This window comes from Cervus canadensis, chromosome 18 (genome assembly GCF_019320065.1).
Source record: "Cervus canadensis isolate Bull #8, Minnesota chromosome 18, ASM1932006v1, whole genome shotgun sequence".
NCBI classification, from domain to species: Eukaryota; Metazoa; Chordata; class Mammalia; order Artiodactyla; family Cervidae; genus Cervus; species Cervus canadensis.
Window position 1 is genome coordinate 22,675,747 of NC_057403.1, and position 6,000 is coordinate 22,681,746.

Below are 6,000 nucleotides of genomic sequence, written 5' to 3' on the forward strand. Positions count from 1 at the left end.
ATCTGGTGATTTGCTGGCCATCTTTGCCGTTCACTGACTTCTAGAAGCATCATCCTCATCTCTGCCTTTATCTTCCCATGGCATTCTCTCTGGGATGTGTCTGTGTCCTGAACTACCCCTTTCATAAAGACATCAGTGTAACAAGATTGGGGCGCACACTAAGGACCTCTTTTTAACTTGGTTACATTTGCAATGAATGAATGGATATTCAAGTAAGGTCACATTCTTGGGTACTGGGGGTTAAGGCTTCAATTCAGTTCAGTTCAATCACTCAGTCATGTCCGACTCTCTGTGACCCCATGGAGTGCAGCACACCAGGTCTCCCTGTCCATCACCAACCCCCGTTGACTCAAACTCATGTCCACTGAGTCGGACTTCAATGTATCAGTTTTGGGGATGACACAGTTAAACCCCAGAAAATCGTTATTTATGTCACAATAGTCTTCTGGGCCACTGCCATGACCCAAACACCCAACTGGGCCCTGTAAATACCAGACACATTCAGTCTGTGCCCTGCAGGGACTGGGATTTACATATCGCAAACTCTTCTGCTTCCTGACCTTTGTTTCCTGTTGATCATATTGTGGTGCATTTCAACACAGGGGCGAAACATGCACTTTCCTGACCTTGGAGTGGCACCACCATGGACTTTCCTGACCCCAGGTCATGGTTCCTACTGTGCTGTGTGACCTGTGTGATTCATTCAATAGCCACATTCTTGATATAATGTGTATAAAGAATTTTAAAACACCCCATTTTAGGAATATTACTCATTCATGAAAAGGAACACATCTGAGTCTGTGCTAATGAGATGGATGAGCTTACAGCCTATTATACAGAGTGAAGTAAGTCAGAAAGAGAAAAACAAATGTCGCATATTGACGCATATATATGGAATCTAGAGAGATGGTACTGATGAATCTATTTGTAGGGCAGCAATGGTGATGCAGCCATAGAGAACAGACTTGGGGACGTGGGGGTGGGAGGAGGAAGGTGAGGGTGGGATGGATGGAGAGAGTAGCATGGAAGAACATACACTACCATGTGTAAAATAGATAGCGTTCGGGAATTTGCTCTATGGCTCAGGGAACTCAAACCTGGGCTCTGTAACAACCTAGAGGGTAAGGTGGGGGTGGGAGGTGGGAGGGAGGCTCAGGAGGGAAGGGACATGGGTATACCTATGGCGGATTCATGTTGGTGCATGGCAGAAATGAACACAATGTTGTAAAGCAATTATCCTCCCATTAAAAAGAAATGTTTTAAAAATGATGAGAAAAAACATAAAAACTCCCCATTTTATAGATGACAAAATGGAGGCCTAGGGAGGACAGTCACTTGTCAAAGCTAATATGTGCCAGAGACAATGTTTAAATCCAGGCCTACAGGGCTCCAGGGCCTCGATTTGAAGCCTCTAGACCAGGAAGTCTTTATCTGAGGTCCAGGCACCCCTAGAATTCAGGGGCCCTAGGAACTTGGATGGAAAACAAAATTGTATGTTTTTCACTAAACTCATTCTGAACTCTAGCCTTTCTCTCATTTATGAAGGCAGATTGCAGTCATGTCAGCAGTAACAGTGGGTTTGTCACTAATGGAAACCAGATATTTTCTTTTCTTTTTGGCCACGCCCTGCAACATTTGGGATCTTATTTCCCCGACCAGGATTGGAACCCATTTAATCCTGCTGCATTCCTGCTGCAGTCCTAACCACTGGACCATCAGGGAAGCCCCCAGAACCCACAGGTATTTTCACAGCACATTTCAATTGCAGCTCTGGAAATATCATTTAGACTCATCACCAGTCTAAGATGATGCCACTAGATCTTGTTTTTGAACACGTTTCTGAGAAGAATGCACTATATCACACATTTGGTTTATTTTTGACTTTTAATAAATTGACTTTTGCGGGGATCTTATGAAGTAAAGTGTTTTTTTGTTTGTTTGTTTGTCTGTTTGTTTTTTATCATCATGGGCTTCCCTGGTGGCTCAGACGGTAAAGCATCTGTCTGCAATGCTGGAGACCCGGGTTCGATCCCTGGGTCAGGAAGATCCCTGGAGGAGCAAATGGCAACCCACTCTAGTATTCTTGCCTGGAAAATCCCATGGACAGAGGAGCCTGGTAGGCTACAGTCCATGGGGTCAGAAAGAGTCCGACTCGACTGAGCGACTTTACTTACATACTTCACAGCAAATATAACATGAGCTGTACTATTTTTAAAAGTACAATTTGTAAGGTACAGTTCCGGCGAGGCAGAAAAGGAAAGACGACCTCAACAGAAGTAGGTTACCTTTATTCAGGCAAGGAGGGGCGACAGTCGGCCTAACGACCAGGCTGAGCGGCGAAAGGGATCAGGGAGGCTTCATACTTATAGGGAGGTTTGTGGAAGTGATAAGGGAAACGTCAATCAGGCGGGATATTTTGAGTATCCTTTTGTTGAGATGACACTTGTAGTTGGGCAGGGGGTGATAAGTCTTCTGGGCGGGCGTAGGGGGTGGTAGGTTTCCGGACAGGGGGTGATAATTCCCAGATAGATGCAACTGGCCTGGAGCATCAGGATGGAACTAAAGTTATATTTTGCTTTCTCCTAAGTTAGATGATTCAGCAAGGGGCCTTTGAGACTGTTGTTCTCTTTTCTAGGCCCAAGAGACTCCTTCAGAATTGAGTGCATGAAGTACACACAGGATGCTATAAAACCATACCACTGTCTAGTTCCAGAACCTTCTCATCACCCCAAAGGAAAACCCTGTATATATCAGGCAGGCACATCCCATTCTCCCCTCCCCTAGTCTCTGCCAACAACTGATCTTTCTGTGTCCACAGATTTGCCAGTTCCGGATATTTCATGAAAATGGAATCATGTGCAATGTGTGACTTTGTGTCATTGACTTCTTCTTTTTCTGGTTTGACATTCATTTATGCTAAAAAAAACTTTATAATGGTATATGAGGAATATTAGATATCTTAAAAATTGCCTTTTTTTCCCCTTTTGAACTTTATTTTGTATTGGGGTATAGGCAACTAACCAGGAGGGCATGGCAACCCTTTCCAGTATTCTTCCCTGGAGAATCCCCATGAACAGAGGAGCCTGGCGGGCTACTGTCCCCGGGGTCGCAAAGAGTCGGACATGAGTGAACGACTAAGCGTCACACACAGCCGATTAACAACGATGTTGTGATAACTTCAGGTGAACAGCAAAAGGACTCAGCCATCCCTTGTGCTTGACTTCTTTAAGGAATTTAACCGGATGCAGTTAAAAGCGTTATTCTGAAACCATTGTGCACCTTCATGTGTGAATGGGCAAAAGACGATTTGGAGCAAACATCCCAATGTTTCAATTGACTTTAGCAGGAAAAGAAGTGTGTAATGGGTAATACATGCCACAATCTACCCAAGTTGCTTTTTCTTTTGTTTAAATATTTCTAATTTTTATTTATTTGGCTGTGCTGGGTGTTAGTGGTGGCATGCAGTCTTTAGCTTGCAGTGTGGGGGATCATTAGTTGTGATATGTGGGATCTCGTTCCCTGGCCAGGATTGGAACCTGGGCCCCCTGGTTTGGCAGCGCAGAGTCTTAGCCACTGGACCATCAGGTTGTGACAAGCGTAGGTGTGACACCTGACTGAACTCTCACAGCATCCCTGGGGAAGGGGTTGGCCGTTATCCCCATTTGACAGTGAGGGAAGAGAGGCACAGCCAGGTCTGAGAACCACACAGACAGTGCTGGTGGCAGTCGGACATGACTTAGCAACTAGACATCTACAACCACCAGGGCAAGGGAAGTCGCCCCGTCGTGTCCGACTCGTTGCAACCCCCTGGACTGTGGCCCACCAGGCTCCTCCATCCATGGACTTTTCCACGCAAGAGTACTGGAGTGGGTTGCCATTTCCTTCTCCAGGGGATCTTCCTGACCCGGGGATCAAACCCAGGTCTCTCGCACTGCAGACAGACGCTTTACCGTCTGAGCTACCAGGGAAGCCCCCACAGGGACGGCACCGGGGAAGGCCCTACACAAGTGCCTGCACTTCTCCCATGTTCATGTCTGTCCTCTGTCCGTCTGTCTCGGGGCTTCTGGGTTTCTGTCTTCGTGTCTCAGCATCTCTCTGCCTGCCTCTTTGCCATACCTGTCCTCTCAGATCTCAGGTATCACCATTTCCACCTTTGTGCCTCCTTCCCTGACAATAAAACGTGTCCCACTCCCAGGGTGATTAGCAAACCACCATGGACCCAGCACAGGTGGATGCTGATCAAACGAAATGCGCACAGGTGATAGACAACCAGGAAGGACAACCCAGGGCTTGATGCCTGTATGTTACCTGTCACTGTGGGAATTTACTGAATGTATGACCGTTTATTGTTATCTGACCCTCCCGCTAGAATGTTAGCTCTGTGAGAGCGAAGATATTCACGTTTTGTTCACTGCTGTGTCCCCAGTGCCTAAAACAGGGCCTGGCACACAGTCGGCACCCAATAATGGCTTATTGAATGAATGAGTAAATGTCTGCTGTGTCCTTTGAGGTCTCGCCATAGCCTTGTCTTGGGTGTCTCTCTCAGTCGTGTCTCAAGTCTCTCTTTCTGGGTCTGTCTGTCTCTCTGCCTTCTTCAGTCTTGGTCTCTGAGTCTCTGTGTCCCTCTCTGTGGCCACAGTGCATTCATAGAACACTTAATTTGGCCAGGCCTGCCAGGGTCCAGCCTCAGCAGAATCCAGGGGTACCCTCAGGTTGAATGGCGTCGGAGAGAGAGAGAGAAAGAGAGGGAGACCAGACTGGGGGTATGCAGCAGGGTCTGGCAATGCTCTATTTTTTAAAGTAGCTTTTATACCCTAAGTTAGTACATTTCTAAGGGGAAGATAGTGTAACATTACATCAGCTTGTCCTTCACAAAACCAGGGTGTTTTCTGCATCCTTCTTTGTTTATGAGAGTCTTGTACATTATCTTCTGGCCTCGGGGCCTACTGACATTTTATGACCTAGGTGAATGCAAAGCTGTTTTCCATAATCTATTCTTTATTGAACACAAAGGTCAGTCCTTTTGCAGAAGTTATCAGTTAAATTTATCTAAAAGGTTTACCACACAAAGACTCTGCAGCTCTGGTGAGGCAGCCCCTGTTTAGCATTCCTGGTTAAAATTAACAATTCTAAACTCTTATTTTCCTAAATCTTTAACTATAACCACTTTTAGAATAATATTTTGTGTTCTCTAATAGGGCTTCCTCACCTCCAAAGGGCTCTGTGCCTATTAGGGCCTTTTGCGTGATCAGGTTCTTTATGCTGTTTATGATTAAGGTGTTGTGAGCAGTCATATGCATTAGTACGCATTTGCCAAGCAGGCTAGAATGCCAGCAAAGGGGTCTAAACTGAAACACTCCTTTCATCCTGGATAATCTTACAGGATAACACTGTCCAGGGGACATATTAATTAAAGTTCTTTGTTGATTCTGTTTGGAGAGAGATCGGGGAAGGCCATCTACCTGTGTCACAGAAATTAGGGAGTAGTCTAACATAGCAAGCATCAGAAAGACAGAGATCATCTTTAAGGTGAGCGCCGGGGCAGCTTTTCGAAATCCCTGAGGTCTTGATCTGCCTTGCTTGTCAGGTCTTCTCCTCATGACCTTGTCACGGGTGGGGTCTCGTGTGCTGGCTCACGGCACAGGCCCCCTGCACACTGGGTCTCATTTTCATTCTCATAAATATCCTATAGCATAGGTACCCACATTTTCCTGATGAGCAAACTGGAAGCTCAAAGAGCAGCAGACACTTGCCCAGGAGATTGTGAGTGTCCTCCAAATAGACTGGGAGCTCCTGTCAAGTCCCCTCCCCTCTTGATGAGTGATTGACAGCTCATGTTAGCAATCTAAGGGCTCGGAGAAGTCCTGTAGGAAAGAAAGCAGTTTGTTTCACCAAGCTTCTCCCTTGCTTTCTCACCCAGAGAACTCTTTCCCTTCGAACTTACTGTCCTCTCTGCCTCTCACCCTTTCCATTTCTTTTCCTTCTGGTTCTCTTTGTCTG